This window comes from Euleptes europaea, chromosome 2 (genome assembly GCF_029931775.1).
Source record: "Euleptes europaea isolate rEulEur1 chromosome 2, rEulEur1.hap1, whole genome shotgun sequence".
NCBI lineage: Eukaryota > Metazoa > Chordata > Lepidosauria > Squamata > Sphaerodactylidae > Euleptes > Euleptes europaea.
The window spans coordinates 132,827,866-132,846,367 of record NC_079313.1 but is presented as its reverse complement, the minus strand read 5'-3'; positions in this window follow the sequence as shown (position 1 = coordinate 132,846,367).

Below are 18,502 nucleotides of genomic sequence, written 5' to 3'. Positions count from 1 at the left end.
AGAAGACAAAGAAGAAGAAGAAGACGAAGAAGAAGAAGAGTTGGTTTTTATACCCCGATTTTCTCTTCTGTTGTGTGTTATGTGCCATCAAGTCACTTCCAACTCATGGCGACCCTATGAATCAATGTTTTCCAAAAACATCCTATCCTTAACAGCCTTGCTCAGGTCTTGCAAACTGAGGGTCATGGCTTCCTTTATAGAGTAAACCCATCTCTTGATGGGTCTTCCTCTTTTCCTGCTGCCCTCAGCTTTTCCCAACATGACTGTCTTTCCCAGTGACTCATGTCTTCTCATAATTTGACCAAAGTACAATAGCCTCAGTTTAGTCATTTTAGCTTCTAGAGTCAGTTCAGGCTTGATTTGATCTATAACCCATTGGGTTTTTTTTTGAGAAGGGAGTTCACAGTATCTGTAACACTCTCCTCCAACACCACATCTCTGCGGTTAAGGAGTCTCATACTGGCTTCCAATCACCTTCTCTTCCCCTCTCCATAACAGACACCTTGTGAGGTAGGTGGGGCTGAGAGAGTTCAGAGAGAACTGTGACTGACCCAAGGTCACTCAGCAGGCTTCATATTTAGGAGTGGGGAAATAAACCTGGCTCTCACAAGGTGTCTGTTGTGGGGAGAGGAAGGGAAGGAGACCGTAAGCCGGTTTGATTCTCCATCAAAGGGGGAAAAAGTCGGCATATATCTTCTCAATTTTTAAAATATTTTTTTTTCATCTGTCACATACAAATGGTTCCTATTAAAGAAATCAGGAATGCCAGGTACAAAAATGGAGGAGGCAATGAAACCCACAATGACAACATGCAAAAGAGGAAACCCCAAATTGTGATATTCGTAACATCTCTAAATTTACCCCCTGGATTCTGGCTGGAATAACTGAACTGTACAAAAATTAGTAGAAAAGAGCAAGAGTCCAGTAGCACCTTAAAGACTAACAAAAATATTTTCTGGCAGGGTATGAGCTTTCTGAAGAAAGCTTGTATCTGAAGAAGTGAGCTGTGACTCACGAAAGCTCATACCCTACCAGAAAATATTTTTGTTAGTCTTTAAGGTGCTCCTGGACTCTCGCTTTTTTCTACTACTGCAGACAGACTAACACGGCTACCCACTGTGTACAAAAATTAAATCATGATAATGAAACATCAAAGGAAAGAAGGATAGCAAAGAAACTGGAATGGGTAGCGGGGGGAGGAAGAGGGGGTGGAACGGGCTTTGTTGTTCTGCAGAATATTTACCAAATGTCTCCCAGGAGGTTTGCTGCAAACATCTCAGAGGAGAGGTAAACAAAGATTTGCTGCAAAGGCCTGAGTAAATAATATGGGAATGTGGATATTATTGATTTTGTGCAATATGCAGTGTGCATGAAAGGCATTTTGCAAAGGAAACAAAGAAAGAGCTTTGACCCTGCAGCTTAGAATCCTAGAATAAAATAATAGAATCATAGAGTTGGAAGGGGCCATACATGCCATCTAGTCCAACCCCCTGCTCAATGCAGGATCAGCCTAGAGCATCCCTGACAAGGGTTCATCTGCCTTCTGCCTGAAGACTGCCAGTGAGGGGGAGCTCACTGCCTCCCTAGGCAGCCGATTCCACTGTCAAACAACTCTTACCATGAAAATGTTTTCCCTAATATCCTTTCCGCCAGTGATTTAAACCCATTATTGCGAGGCCTATCCTCTGATGCCAACAGGAACAGCTCCCTTCCCTCCTCTAAGAGGCAGCCATTGAAATACTTATAGAGAGTAGTCATCTCTCCCCTCAACCTCCTCTTCTCTAGACTGAGCAGTCCCAAGTCCCTCAGCCTTTCCTCGTGGGGCTTCCACCTGGGAAGCTGTGATTCAAACGATATCACAAGTGCAAGAGCTACTGTGAGTAGGAAGAGTTTACGGCACAGCTGAGCTACAACGGATGAACCCATAAACCCGGAGGAGGGATGCCAGCCTCCAGGAAAGACCTGGGGATCCCCAGGAATTGGACCTCATTTTCAGACTATAGATATCAGTCCCTGTGGAGAAAGTGGATGATTAGGGTCGCCGGGTCCCTCTTCGCCACTGGCACACTGGTACGCGCACACTTCCTACAATCTGATGAAGCTGGAGGGTGAGAGATTCAAAACTGATAAAAGGAAGTATTTCTTTACACAACACATAGTGAAATTGTGGAACTCCTTGCCCCAGGATGTGGTGATGGCCGCCAGCTTGGAAGGATTTAGGAGGGGAGTGGACATGTTCATGGAGGAGAGGGTTATCCATGGCTACTAGTCAAAATGAATACTAGTCATGATGTATACCTATTCTCTACAGGATCAGAAGAGCATGCCTATTATATTAGGTGCTGTGGAACACAGGCAGGACAATGCTCCTTCAGTTGTCTTGTTTGTGGGCTTCCTAGAGGCACCTGGTTGGCCACTGTGTGAACAGACTGCTGGACTTAATGAACCTTGGTCTGATCCAGCATGGCCTTTCTTATGTTCTTATGTCCATGCTGAAAATCAAGTTGCAGATTTGTGCCAAAGTGGAATGTCCAACGGTTCATGGATTGCAATCTGAGATAGCCAGGAGAGGCTGAGACCAAAGCCCACACTGGAATGCCAGGCTTTAGGAAATCTCCATGAGGTTTTAAGAGGATGCAGAGGCCAATTTAGGAAGCCTATTGAAGCTAGACGTCTACCAAGAAACTGAAGCCAGGTGCTTGGTTGCCTGGAAAAGGTCCAGGTTCAAGTCCATGAGTGTTTTTTGCCGCACATTTTGGCTGTCGTTTCTGTGGTCAAGTAGCATTGGTTGTCCTTCTTCTTAAGAAATACATTATGCAGGCTTTGAACTGGTCCTGATACACAGGTCCTGGCTCAGTGGTAGAGCATTTGCTCTACAGTGGTGCTATACATTTGCTCTCCTGCTATTACAAGCGATCTCCAGGCAACAGAGATCAGTTCGCCTGGAGAAAAGGGCTGCTTTGGCAGTTGGACTCTATGACATTGAAGTCCTTCCCCTCTCCAAACCCTACCCTCCTCAAGCTCCACCTTCAAAATCTCCAGGTATTTCTTAACCCAGAGCTGGCAATCCAATGTATAAGGCCATGACCTAGGGTTGCCAGGTCCCCCCTGCCCACTGGTGGGGATGGGGGGATAGAGTTACTAGATCATATTTGGAGATGGATCCTGGGGAGGACAGGGACCTCAGGGGGGCACAATGCCATAGAGTCCATTCTCCAAAGCATCCAGTGTGGTGTAGTGGTTAGGAGTGGTGGTTTGGAGTGGTGGACGCTAACCTGGTGAACCAGGTAGGTTCCCCCAGTCCTACACATGAAGCCTGCTGGGTAACCTTGAGCTATCATAGCTGTCTAAGAGCTCTCTCAGCCCCACCTGCCTCACAGGTGTCTGTTGTGGGGAGGGGAAGGGAAGGTGATTGTAAGCTAGTTTGATTCTTCCTTAAGTGGTAGAGAAAGTTGGCCGATAAAAACCAACTCCTACTCCTACTCCTCTTCTCTTCCTCCTTCTCCTCCTCCTCTTTCTTTCTCCAGGGGAACTGATCTCTGTAGTCTGGAGATGAGCTACAATTAGGGTTGCCAGGTAGCCTCTTTGCCACCTGTGGGAGGTTTTTGGGGTGGAACCTGAGGAGGGCGGGGTTTGGGGAGGGGAGGGACTTCAGTCCCATAGAGTCCAATTGCAAAAGCGGCCATTTTCTCCAGCTACTATCGTCTCTATCCTCTATCGTCTGCAGATCAGTTGCAATATCAGGAGATCTCCAGCTACTCCCTGGAGATTGGCAACCCTAGCTATAATTCCAGGGGATCCTCAGGTCCCACCTGGAGGTTGGCATCTCTATCATGACCCTGGAGGTGGATCTTCAGTCCCTAGTCTGGAGAGCCTGATCAATTTTTTTCTCCCCTATTCTAGCTCTTCAATTCTCTGTGGAAGAGAAGAGAACAAATGATATTCTTGCAAGAAGAAGAGCTAACGGTTATTGATGAAGGAGGTGAAAGGGGTCTTGTTAGCAGGTAAGGGCAGGCCAGTGTGATGAAGAGGACTGCTCAGTCAATGTGAGCCGGGCCCTTCTGTCCTGGTCTAATTAATTGACTATGTCAGGTCAAATGGCAAAGTTCTTCAATCACCCTGTGAAAGGTGGACCAGCTTTTCCCCTGCAGCTCACTTGCTCAGGAAAATGGGCCTGCCCAGTAGGGTTGCCAGGTCCCTCTTCGCCATCGGCAGAGAAACAGAAGCAAAGTTTGGTCTGTGGGGAAGAAAATGGAAGGAGGGGAGGGAGGGAGGGAAGAGGAACATAGAACCAGCCGGAAGGGACCTCAACCCCCTGCACAATGCAGGACATTCACAACTACCTCCCCCCACACACATCCCCAGTGACCACTGCTCTATGCCCAGAGGAAGGCAAGAAACCTCTTTTGATTTAATTTCAACCCCTTGGTTCTGGTCCAACCTTCTGGGGCCAGCATGGTGTAGTGGTTAAGAGCGGTGGTTTGGAGCGGTGGGCTCTGATCTGGAGTACCAGGTTCGATTCCCCACTCCTTTGCATGAGCGGCAAAGGCTAATCTGGTGAACTGGGTTGGTTTCCCCACTCCTACACATGAAACCAGCTGAGTGACCTTGAGCTAGTCACAGCTCTCTAAGCCACAACGACCTCACAAGGGTGTCTGTTGTGGGGAGGAGAAGGGAAGGCGATTGTAAGCCAGTTTGATCCTCAAGTGGTAGAGAAAGTTGGCATATTAAAACCAACTCTTCTTCTTCTGGGGCAGCAGAAGACAACAAGCAATGTGGAGTTACATCTCAGGTTTCAGTGCAGCAGGGAATGAAGGGTTAACAGGAGAAGCAGGCTGCACCAAAGATGTAGCAAAAGACCCAAAATCCAACAGTGCAGTGGGGAAAAAGGATAGTTTTATTCTGTTAGACTGCCCATATGCATCTCCCCTATCCTTCTTCAAGGCGGTCTAGAAGAATTCAAATAAAAATAAGAATAAATATATTGTCATTTAAAAAACAATTAAAAAACACTGAGCATGTGAAAAGTGCATAAACATATACAGAAACACAGTTCTATGAGAATGTTACCAGTAATATACAGGAGCAAGACATAACTGGCAACATGAGGGGTTAAGCCAAAGACATGAAGCTGAATTATACTGAGCCAGCATGGTGTAGTGGTTAAGAGCAGTGGTTTGGAGCGGTGGACTCTGATCTGGAGAACCAGGTTTGACTCCTCACTCCTCCACATGAGTGGCGGAGGCTAATCTGGTGAACTGGATTTGCTTCCACACTCCTACACACAAAGCCAGCTGGGTGACCTTGGGCGAGTAACACTTTCTCAGCCCCACCTACCTCACAGGGTGTCTGTTGTGGGGAGGGGAAGGGAAGGTGATCGTAAGCCAGTTTGAGTCTCCCTTAAGTGGTACAGAAAGTCGACATATAAAAACCAACTCTTCTTCATCAACAGACCCTTGGTCCATCAAAGTCAGTATTGCCTACTCGACTGGCAGTGGCTCTCCAGGGTCTCAGGCAGGGGTCATTCACATCACCTACTGCCAGATCCTTTAACTGAAGATGCCAGAGACTGAACCTGGGGCTGTTGGCATGCCAAACAGATATGGTTGCCAACCTCCAGGTGGTGGCTGGAGATCTCCTGGGATTTGATCTTAACTCAACAGAGATCAGTTCGCCTGGAGAAAATGGCAGCTTTGGAAGGGTAGCTCTTTGGCATTATACCTTGCTGAAGTCCTTCCTCAGACTCCACACCCAAAATCTCCAGGAATTTTCCAACCCAGAGTTGGCAACCCTACGCTGATGCTCTACTCCGGAGCCATGGCAATATCACAGGGAAAGTGCATTTTGTGAGTGGATTGCCACCAAGAGGTGGTGGAAGCAGAGGAGCTGTATGTAGACTGGGGCGAATGTTTTCAAACCACACAACCCTCTTCAGCTCTGTTATTTTTTTTTCATTCTCCGTGGGCTCTTAATGTGTGTAACGGCGCACATCTGCTAACCAGGCGGAAGGAAAAGGTACGAGACTAATTATCTCTGATCGATGCTCTGGTGCACATGACAAATCCCATATCCTTGCAAACAAAGCTGCCCACGCCAGGCGCCGAGATGTCCCGGGTGACAAATGGCTGTTTCCTAATGATCAAAACGTGTCCTTAAAAATCAATACCCAGTCTAGTAAATCAACATTGTTAGCTCCCGAATAATGATTGCGCTGATCTGTAATCTTTCACACGGCCGAGCATGAAGGTCAAGGGTTGGCTGAGCCAAAGCTCTGAACTCTTCTTCTCAATCCAAAGGGAAAAATATTTCACACTGTCTGGGGTTCTTTATTGGTACGGTGCTCTGATGCATTTGTCAAGACAAGGCTGGTCGTTTGAAGTCCTGAGGTCTTTTCAGGCAGATGAAAACATGATTAACCGGAAACCCGGGCTCACTGTCTGTGCGTACGAAATATAAACGCCCACTGATTTTTTTGAGGAGCTGAGCAAACCAGTAAGACACTTCTTTAGAAGCGAAGGGGAAAGATATTTGGCACATCTCCTGATCCTGTATGCATTCTGCCCTAAGAACATAAGAACATAAGAAAAGCCATGCTGGATCAGACCAAGGCCCATCAAGTCCAGCAGTCTGTTCACACAGGGGCCAACCAGGTGCCTCTAGGAAGCCCACAAACAAGACAACGGCAGCAGCAGCGTCCTGCCTGTGTTCCAGAGCACCAGATATAACAACCATGCTCCTCTGATCCTGGAGAGAATTGGTATGCATCATGACTAGTAGCCATTTTGACTAGTAGCCATGAATACCCCTCTCTTCCATGAACATGTCCACTCCCCTCTTAAAGCCTTCCAAGTTGGCAGCCATCACCACATAATGGGGCAGGGAGTTCCGCAATTTAACTATACGTTGTGTGAAGAAATACTTCCTTTTATCTGTTTTGAATCTGTCACCCTCCTACTTTAGCAGATGATCCCGTGGTCTAGTATTCTGAGAGAGGGAGAAAAGATTCTCCCTGTCCATTTGCCTCCAGGCCAGATTTGTTATGGTTTCCTAATAGGCCTTAGGCTACCCTGGGACACCCTGCAAGGTGTTCAGAACTGGAGCTAGTGTGCAAAGGATGAAACAATGCTGTGTAGCCAGAGACTAACAGCGCATTCCTGAGCCTCGAGGGCGAAAGCCCTCAAGAGGCCAGAAAGGCGCTGTGCCGGCATTCAGGTTGTCCGCACCAGCATCCAAGCTAGTTACGCCAGCGTTAGTGGCCACAGCACTGGCATAGATTTAATAATTTAATAATAAATTTGCTAGAATACTTATGGGAGAGGGGAGAGGAAAGGCCAATAGAGCTGAATATCATTGCGTATAAACATTGCAAAAAGACACTCGGTTTCCCCACAAATTGCTTTGCGATTGATTTGTGCTTTGGGACTGATGCGATTTAAAGCATTTTTGAACAGCCTATCATGGGATGAATAAATATGAGACCCACCAGGAAGGACATTCTCCCCTAAGCCTAGATATGAGAGGTGACATGATAACCATCTTCAAGTACTTGAAGGGCTGCCATATAGAGGATGGTGCAGAGTTGTTCTCTGTTGCCCTAGATTAGAAGGACAGACCAAAACCAACAGGTTGAAATTAAATCAAAAGAATTTCTGTCTAGACATTAGGAATAACTTTCTAATAGTCAGAGCAGTTCCTCAGTGGAAGAGGCTTCCTTGGGAGGTGGTGAGCTCTCCTTCCCTGGAGGTTTTAAAGCAGAGGCTAGATGGCCATCTGTCAGCAATGCTGATTCTATGACCTTAGGCAGATGATGAGAGGGAGGGCATCTTGGCCATCTTCTGGGCATGGAGTAGGGGGTCACTGGGAGTGTGTGTGTGTGGGGAGATAGTTGTGAATTCCCTGCATTGTGCAGGGGGTTGGACTAGATGACCCTGTTGGTCCCTTCCAAATGTATGATTCGACGATTCCATTCTATATCTGGATGTTTCTAGAAACTTCATTTTAAAGGAGCATGGTAAGATGCCTAGTCTTAAAGATCCGAGTCATGCGCCTTCCCTTGACCTCCGAGAGGAGCTTGTACTGAAACTGATGTCCCAATGATACAGGGGGCTGATGGGAAATTCTGCTAGGGCCAATGATGCAGAAAAGAGCTGGCACCCAGCTTTAGCAAGGTCACTTCAAGGTAGTGGAGTGATGGTAAAATATGTTCCTCTGCCACCCCCGGTGCTATCATCTAGCGGGGAGGGGAGGGGAGGAACGGAGATTAAACCCTTCTGCACCACGCAATGACAGCCCATGATGGATGTCCCCAGGGAGGAATTCCATTTTTTTTAATCAAAGTTATTTATAGGATTAACCCAAAGCCAACCCTTGGGTGCCAGATTTATTGAAGAAGCAGTGACAATTTGGGTGCGCGTCGGAAATTGATGGAACATGACAATATCGATGGTGCAAGAGAAGAAGTGTAGTTTTGTGGTTAAGACTGCGATTTTTGGCCTGGAAATCCTCTGATCAGCTTCTCAGCTGAATGGTGGATTCAGCCAGGCCTTTAAGTTCACCTTGGCTTGGTCTCCATCTGTAAGATGCTCTCTCTGTATATCTGTTGTGCCAAACACCAAAAAGTCCTCATGGCTGCCAAAAGGAGTTGGTAGCACAAACATGCTGGGCAATCCAGGTGTGTGTAGGCTATATTCTGATTATCCTCACCCTTATGAGAGAGCCAACATGGTGTAGTGGTTAAGAGTAGTGGTTTGGAGCAGTGGACTCTGATCTGGAGAACCAGGTATGATTCCCCATTCTTCCACATGAGTGGCGGAGGTTAATCTGGTGAACTGGATTTGTTTCCCCACTTCTACACATGAAGCCAGCTGGGTGACCTTGGGCTAGTCACACTCTCTCAGCCTCACCTACCTCACAGGGTGTCTGTTATAGGGAGGGGAAGGGAAGGCGATTGTAAGCCGGTTTGATTCTTCCTTAAGTGGGAGAGAAAGTCGGCATATAAAAACCAACTCTTCTTCTTCTTCAAACACAGACACAGAAAATGATTTACAAAAGATAGATGAAGAAGAAGAGGAGGAGCAGAAGGAGGTGGAGTCGGTTTTTATATGCTGACTTAAGGAAGAATCAAACCATGCTGGCTCTGTACACCCATGAGGTATGAAACTCCCAAAACAGGTGTTATAAAAAGTCCTTGTGGCAGCCACACAGACTCAGTGTTGTGTGAATTGGGGTGAAACTGGGGATCTGTGGCCAGTTCGCCTCTCATGTAGTGTAGGTTAAAAATACAGTCCTGGAAGGAGTACAGTATAGATCAGGGCAGCAGAGCTGGGAAGCTTTTCTTTGCCGAATTCTTCTTTCCTATGCCGTTTCCCTGATTGAAACTGTGCCACCCCCAGGGTACTTTTAGCCTAATTAAAGGGGGGGAGAGAGATATTGGTATATATCTAATGAACTGTGAGAAGTACAAAGCTCACAGAATGGGCATCCCCTGTACCAGTGCACCCCACCAAGCTCTCTAAAATCATGTTACCGGGTCAGAGAAGCCTTATATACAGCCTTTGTATTCATGCCATCGTATTCCCTGTTACTATGTATGTGTGTGAAAGCTGAACAATGAAGAAAGCTGATAGGAAGAAAGTCGATTCCTTTGAAATGCGGTGTTGGGGGAGGATGTTACGGATACCGTGGACTGCCAAAAAACCCAAATCAGTGGGTTATAGATCAAATCAAGCCAGAACTGACCCTAGAAGCTAAAATGACTAAACTGAGGCTATCCAATTTTGGTCACATTATGAGAAGACAAGAGTCACTGGAAAAGATAATCACTCTAGGAAAAGTTGAAGGCGGTAGAAAAAGAGGAAGACCCAACAAGAGATGGATGGACTCTATAAAGGAAGCCACAGCCCTCAATTTGCAAGACCTGAGCAGAGCAGTTAAGCATAGGACATTGATTTATTGGGTTGTGATAGCAGGAGATCTCCAGCTAGTACCTGGTGGTTGGCAACCCTATGCCAGTGTGACTAAGAGAAACCATGAATGCCCCCCTAATTATCTTCAGTGTGACTTCCTGACTGATCTTCTGTTCCTATCTTGAATATGCTGCTTAACCAGGAGTTACTTTTCGAAACCCCTCCCCTCCACAAACCCCACCCTCCCCAGGCTCCACCTCCTAAATCTGCAGGTATTCCCCAACCCAGAGCTGACAACGCTTTGAATATCCCTCACAATATAAATCCATCCCGAAACCCAATCACACCCTCCATCAACGGGAGGGGATAAATTCCTCTCCTGCCCCGTTGGCATTGCCCTCAGAATAACTCAAGTGCCCTGAATTTAGATTTCCTGCCGGTAAAGGTGACAATTGACAGTTTAAAAGGGAAGCCCCTGGTCCCCAGAATTCTGAGTAGGTGTTCCCCTCCAACCCAGCGTGGCATAGTAGTTAAGAGCGGTGGTTTGGAGCAATGGACTTTAATCTGGAGAACAGGGTTTGATTCCCCACTCCTCCACATGAGTGGCGGAGGCTAATCTGGTGAACCAGGGAGGTTTCCCCACTCCTACACATGATACCACCTTGGGCCAGTCACAGTTCTCTCTAAACTCTCTCAGCCCCACCTACTTCACAGGGTGTCTGTTGTGGGGTGGGGAGGGGAAGGTGATTGTAAGCTGGTTTGATTCTTCCTTACGTGGTGGAGAAAGTCGGGATATAAAAACCTCCTCCTCCCTCCTCCCTCCTCCCTCCTCCTCCCCCTCCCCCTCCTCCTTCTTCTTCTTCTTCTTCTTCTTCTTCTTCCGATGCTATGCTGACTCCTCAGGATAGGCAGAGTATGATCTAATTTCTTCCAATCCCTTTTATCTTCCATGTCCTTTCTTCTCCATTCTCCCACCCTCCATAATTCAGTCTCCCCCTGTCTCTGCTATGCTCTCAGCTGACAGCCCCCTCACTCTCCAGCATCATCTCTATAAGCTTCCCCCTCCTCCCTTTCTGCCCTCCAAGTGGTCTACCATCCCTCTCCCTTGTAATACTCTGGGGTTATCCACCGTCTGCCAGCATGGTGTAGTGATTGAGAGTGGTGGACTTTAATCTGGAGAAGCGGGTTCCATTCCCCACTCATCCACAAGAGTGGCAGAATCTAGCCAGCTAGGTGTAGTGGTTAAGAGCGGTGGTTTGGAGCAGTGGACTCTGATCTGGAGAACCGGGTTTGATTCCCCACTCCTCCACATGAGCGGCGGAGGCTGACCTGGTGAACTGGATTTGTTTCCCTCCTCCTCCACATGAAGCCAGCTGGGTGATCTTGGGCTAGTCACAGCTCTCTCAGCCTCACCTCACCAGGTGTCTGTTGTGGGGAGGGGAAGGGAGGGGAAGGGAAGGTGATTGTAAGCTGGTTTGCTTCTTCCTTAAGTGGTAGACAAAGTTGCCATATAAAAACCAACTCCTCTTCTTCTAACCTGGAGAACCGGGTGTGATTCATCACTCCTACACATGAAGCCAGCTGGGTGACCTTGGGCTAGTCACAGTTCTCTTCGAACTGTCTCAGCCTCACCTACCTCACAAGGTGTCTATTGTGGGGAGAGGAAGGAAAGGAGATTGTTAGCCGGATTGATTCTCCTTAAAAAGGTAGAGAAAAATGTCATATAAAAACCAACTCTTCTTTTTCTTCCTCTCTCCTTGCCTAAGGATCTTCTTTAGGGTTGCCAACCTCCAGGTAGCACCTAGAGATTTCCTGCTATAGCAATTGATCTCCAGACGACCAAGATCAGTTCCCCTGGAGGAAAAGGTTGCTTTAGTTGTGGAATCTATGGCATTGTACCCTGCTGAGACTACTAGTCAAAATGAGTACTAGTCAAAATGGATACTAGTCATGATGCATACCTATCCCCTCCAGGATCAGAGGAGCATGCCTGATATATGAGGTGCTGTGGAACACAGGCAGGATAATGCTGCTGCAATCACCTTGTTTGTGGGCTTCCTAGAGGCACCTGGTTTTGGCCACTGTGCGAACAGACTGCTGGATTTGATGGGCCTTGGTCTGATCCAGTGTGGCCTTTCTTATGTTCTTAGGTCTCTCCCCTCCCCAAACCCTGCCCTCCCCTGGCTCCACCCCCCAAACCTCCAGGTTTTTCCCAGCTCAGAGCAGGCAACAGTATTCTTCTTACTCTTTCCTCCCCTTTTCTACCCCTCGAGTTGTGAGTGGAAGGCATCTGGGATTTTAAAGGAAATTGCATGTTAGGAATTTGTAACTGAGCATTGCCAGCACACTTTTCATGATTGCCATCAGTACATTACTGCTGCAGATTTTTTAATTGAGTAGCTCAGAATTGCCTTTAAAAGATTATTCTTGCACTTTATGTGCTTAGAACAGCCTCTCTCCTTTATTCTTAGACTCTTTGTTACGTCAATAAAGTTAAATCTAGTTAAGCATCTGTCTGCCTCTCAATCTCTTTGTCTGTCTCTCTCTCCATGCCTGTCTTTCTAGACTCATAGAATCATAGAGTTGGAAGGGACCACGAGGGTCATTTAGTCCAACTCCCTGCACAATGCAGGAAATTCACAACTACCTCCCACACCCCCACACCCCCAGTGACCTCTACTCCATGTCCAGAAGATGGCCAAGGTGCCCTCCCTCTCATCATCTGCTTAAGGTCATAGAATCAGCATTGCTGACAGATGGCCATCTAACCTCTTCTTAAAAACATCCAGGGAAGGAGAGCTCACCACCTCCCGAGGAAGCCTGTTCCGCTGAGAAACCCGCTCTAACTGTTAGAAAATTCTTCCTAATGTCTAGACGGAAACTCTTTTGATTTAAATTCAACCCATTGGTTCTGGGAGGGATAACGCCAAGTCTAAAACGAAAATATCACTAGAGCCAGGATTTGGGACCTGGTTGTATAGGGATGATTGTTTACACATGTAGATATTGAACACAGGAAGCAGCCATATACTGAATCAGATCCTTGGTCCATCAAAGTCTCTATTGTCTATTGTCTACTCAGACTGGCAGCAGCTCTCCGGGGTCTCAGGCAGAGGTCTTTTGCACCATCTGTCATTTAGTCCTTTTAACCGGAGATGCCAGGGATTGAACTTGGGACCTTCTGCATGCTGAGCTGAGGCTCTGCCACTGAGCCCTGCCCCTTCCTAAAAGAATGCATGAAGCCACCTTATGCTGAATCAGACCCTTGGTCTGTCAAGATCAGTATTGTCTACTCAGACTGGCAGCAGCTCTCCAGGGTCTCAGACTAGGGTTGCCAACCTCCAGGTACTAGCTGAAGACCTCCCACCATTACAACTGACCTCCAGACGATAGTGATCAGTTCACCTGGAGAAAATGGCCACTTCAGGAATTGGACTATGACACTGAAGTCCCTCCCCTCTCCAAACCCTGCCTTCCTCAGGCTCCACCCCAAAAATCTCCAGGTGTTTTCCAACCTGGAGCTGGCAACCCTATCTCAGACAGAGGTCTTTCATATCACCTACTTCCAGATGCTTTCAACTGGAGATGATGGGGAACAAACCAGGGACCTTCTGCGTGCCAAGAACATGCTCTACCACTGAACCACAACCCCTTCCCATCTTGACACAGGTCTTACTAACACCCCCTCCCCAATTGTCCTGCCACTGCAGATACTCCTATTTGCTTGTCTTGTTTCCTACTGAGGAGCCCAAGGGGGCATTTTAAATCAAGAAACATTTTTTTGGGGGGAATTAAACCATCCACTTTTATGGCACTGCATTTGCAATCCTTATTGGTACTCCCAAAAGCTGCTGCTTATGATAGGGTTGCCAACCTCCAGGTACTAGCTGGCGATCACCTGCTATTACAGCTGATCTCCAGCCGATCCAAATCAGTTCCCCTGGAGAAAATGGCCGATTTGGCAATTGGACTCTACAGCATTGAAGTTCATCCCCTCCCCAAACCCCACCCTCCTCAGGCTCATAAGAACATAAGAACATAAGAAGGGCCCTGCTGGATCAGACCAAGGCCCATCAAGTCCAGCAGTCTGTTCACACAGTGGCCAACCAGGAGCCTCTAGGAAGCCACAAACAAGACGACTGCAGCAGCACCATCCTGCCTGTGTTCCACCGCACCCAAAATAATAGGCATGCTCCTCTGATACTAGAGAGAAAAGGTATGCAGCATGACCAGTATCCATTCTAACTAATAGCCATGAATACCCCTCTCCTCCATGAATATGTCCACTCCCCTCTTAAAGCCTTCCAAGCTGGCAGCCATCACCACATCCTGGGGCAGGGAGTTCCATAATGTAACTATGCGTTGTGTGAAAAAACACTTCCTTTTATCCGTTTTGAATCTCTCGCCCTCCAGCTTTAGCAGATGACCCCGTGTTCTAGTATTATGGGAGAGGGAGAAAAACTTCTCCCTGTCCACTCTCTCCAAACCATGCATAATTTTATAGACCTCTATCATGTCTCCCCTTAGCCGCCTTCTTTCCAAGCTAAACAGCCCTAAGCGTCCTAACCGCTTCCCATAGGACAGTTGCTCTAGTCCCCTAATCATTTTGGTTGCTCTTTTCTGCACCTTCTCAAGCTCTGTAATATCCTTTTTTAGGTGTGGTGACCAGAACTGTACACAGTATTCCAAGTGTGGTCTCACCATAGATTTGTACAAGGGCAGTATGATATCAGCAGTTTTATTTTCTATTCCTCATCTAATTATGGCCAGCATAGAATTTGCCTTTTTTACAGCAGCCGCACACTGGGTTGACATCTTCATTGAGCTATCCACTACCACCCCAAGATCCCTTTCTTGGTCTGTCGCTGCCAGCACAGATCCCATCAGTGTATATGTGAAGTTGGGATTTTTTGTCCCAATATGCATCACTTTACACTTACTCACATTGAATTTCATTTGCCATTTTAATGCCCATTCTTCCAGTATGCAGAGATCCTTCTGGAGCTCTTCACAGTCCGATTTTGTTTTAACCACCCTAAATAATTTGGTGTCATCTGCAAACTTGGCTACTTCACTGTTTAACCTCAACTCCAGGTCATTGATGAACAGGTTGAAAAGCACCAGTCCCAACACAGATCCCTGAGGCACCCCACTGCTCACATCCCGCCATTGTGAGAACTGACCATTGATTCCTACTCTCTGCTTCCTATTTTTCAGCCAGCTCTCAATCCATAAGAGGAGTTGTCCTCTTATCCCATGACTATGAAGTTTGCTTAGCAGTCTTTGGTGGGGGACTTTGTCAAAAGCTTTTTGGAAATCCAAATACACAATATCCACAGGCTCATTCCTGCTTCACCCCCCAAATCTCCTGCTGGCACTCATGTGGATGAGAGGGGAATGAAACCCACTTCTTTGGGGTCAGGAAACAATTTTCGTCCAAACCAGATTGGCCAGGGATCCTGGATTATTATTATTTTTTGCCATCTTCTGAGCATGGATTGGGCGTCACTGGGGGTGTGGGGGGAAGTTAGTTGCGAATGTCCTGCATTGTGCAGGGGGTTGGACTAGATGACCCTGATGGTCCCTTCTAACTCTATGATTCTATTATTTGGGGGGGGGTCTGTCTCACCCATCCCATTCACAGTCCAGTATTTGGCAACCTCTTTGTTGACAGGTTGTTCTCCCATCAGCCTTTCTCCACACCCTCCGACCAAACCCAAACCTACCCCACCCCGCACCTAACCTCTTCCTTTCAAGAAGCAAAAACAAAACAAAAATGAAAGGATCCCACCTTAATCTCCCTGCGGCCTGAATTGCTGCTTGCTTTCATGGGGGTGGGGGGTGTCGCATGCCAGAATCCACTGCTCACGGCCCTGGAGATAACCCCGGAGGCGCCTCCAGTTGCATGGACTACCTGTTCCCTAGGTAACCGGCTCCAAAACGCTGAACCCATCTTTGCCTAGGTAGAGGGAGTTAAAAGCAAGCCCCAGAGCATTCCCTCCTTCACCGGCCCATTAGAAGGGCTGAGTATACACAGAGCGCACTCTGCAATAACACACGCATTAGTGGGGGGAAATGTGGCGCATATAATAGGGGGACCTTGAGATGCCATTTATGTGTGCCTTCATAGCAAGCGGGGAGAAAACCTTTATTGCTTGAGAATTAGATTGTTATTCCTCTCTACCTCCCCCCCCTTTTCAAAATAGGACTTTGCACAGAGAAATTTCACACTGTCTCTAAAGAAGCAAAGTCAGCCCTAGAGAGCCAGCACGGTGATTCAGTGGTTAAGAGCTGCAGTTTGGAGCGGTGGACTCTAATATGGAGAAACGGGTTTGATTCCCCACTCCTCCACATGAGCGGCAGAGGCTAATCTGGTGAACTGGATTTGTTTCCCCACTCCTCCGCATGAAGCCAGCTGGGTAACCTTGGGCTAGTCACATTCTCTCAGCCTCACCTACCTCACTGGGTGTCTGTTGTGGGAAGGGGGAGGGAAGGTGATTGTAAACCAGATTAAGACTCTGTTGAGTGGTAGAGAAAGTCGGCATATAAAAACCAAACTCTTCTTCTTTTAAATCGACCTCTCTGAGACCCTGGAGAGTTGCTGCCAGTCAAATGGTTGAGTTAGAGGAAGCCGTTTTAATGCTTAATGACTAATCAGTGTTCTCTCTCTGTTTCTTTGGGTTATTTATATGATGCCTTTACGGGACAGATGAAAGGAGATCTTTCTTTTCTCGATGAATAATTAAATGGTGGAATACACTGCCAGTGGAAGTAGTGATGGTCTCAAGCACAGCTGGCTTGAAAAGGGGGGCGGGGCGAGATAGAGTCATGGAGAAGGTTGAGGGGGGACAGGATTGCACTCTTTAAATCTTTGAAGGGCCGTCACTTAGGGGAGGGCAGGGAACTCATGTGGAGGAGTGGGGAATCAAACCCGGTGCTCCAGATCAGAGTTCACAGCTCTAACCACCTCTCTTAACCACTGCACCACTCTGGGAGACTCATACAAACTCACACATGAAGCTACCTTAAACTGAACCAAAACATTTACCTACCATGGTTATTGTCTGCTCTGACTGGCAGCAGCTCTCCAGGGTCTCTGGCAGAGTTCTTTCCCATCACCTCTAAGAGCCAGCGTGGCGTAGTGGTTAAGAGAGGTGGTTTGGAGCGGTGGACTCTAATCTGGAGAACCAGGTTGGATTCCCCACTCCTCCACATGAGTGGCAGATGGTGAACTGGGTTGGTTTCCCCACTCCTCCACATGAAGCCAGCTGGCTAACCCGCCTGGGCTAGTCACAGCTCTCTTAGAGCTCTCTCAGCCTCACCTACCTCACAGGGTGTCTGTTGTGGGGAGGGGAAGGGAAGTTGATTGTAAGCCGGTTTGATTCTTCCTTAAGTGGTAGAGAAAGTTGGCATATAAAAAACGATCTCTTCTTCTACTTCCTGGTCCTTTTTAATTGGAGAAGCAGGGGATTGAACCTGGGACCTTCTGAATGCCAAGCAGAGGCTTTGCCACAGAGCCACAGCCTTTCTTGTGATGCATGGACCAGAATGAAAAGACTGGTTATTTAGACCATAGTGACTTCAGTTTGGGTGTGTTTGAGCATTTAAATAATCTGGGCTGCAGCTGCAATATGAGAGGAGTATTGGCATTTTGGCTTTGATGGATGTTTGCTGAGCTGCTTACATCTGAGGAGGGGAGGATATTTGCTGGCTCTACTTCTGGGCAGGATGCTGCTGACCTTGGAAGGCTGCTGTTGGGGGGTTAGCTTTGGCGTTAAAGGGGGTGTGATAAGCTGCATGAAGCTCTTTAGCTGCAATGCTCATGATGAACACATGAACCCGTGAAGCTGCCTTCTACTGAATCAGACCCTTGATCCATCGAGGTCAGTATTGCCTACTCTGACTGGCAGCAGTTCTCCAGGGTCTCAAGAGGAGGTCTTTCATATCACATGAACACATGAAGCTGCCTTATACTTGTTGGCAGGGTGCGAGTATGCAGAGAAGTGGCAGACACACTGATTAAAGATAAAGGTTAATGTTTATTAGGGAACTACACTATAGACAGGAAAGCTAAAAGACAGAGATTGCCTCTAGCTACATAATATAAGAACATAAAAGAGCCATGCTGGATCAGACCAAGGTCCATGAAGTCTGTTCACACAGTGGCCAAACAGGTGCCTCTAGGAAGCCCACAAACAAGATGGCTGCAGCAGCAGCATCCTGCCTGTGTTCCACAGCACCCAAGATAATAGGTCTGATACTGGAGAGAATAGGTATACAGCATGACTAGTATCCATTTTGATTAGAAGCTATGAATAGTCCTAACCTCCATGAACATGTCCACTCCCAGCATGGACATGTTCATGGAGACTCGGCGTGGTGTAGTGGCATATAAAAACCAACTCTTCTTCTTCCTCTTCCTCCTCTTCTTCCTTTTCCTCCACCACATCCTGGGGGAGGGAGTTCCACAATTTAACTCAGATGGAGGCATTTCTCATTACCTACTGCCTGGCCCCTTTAACTGGAGATTGAAACTGGGACCTTCTGCATGTCATGTGGATGCTCTACCACCGAGCCACAGCAGGGGGTCCATTTCT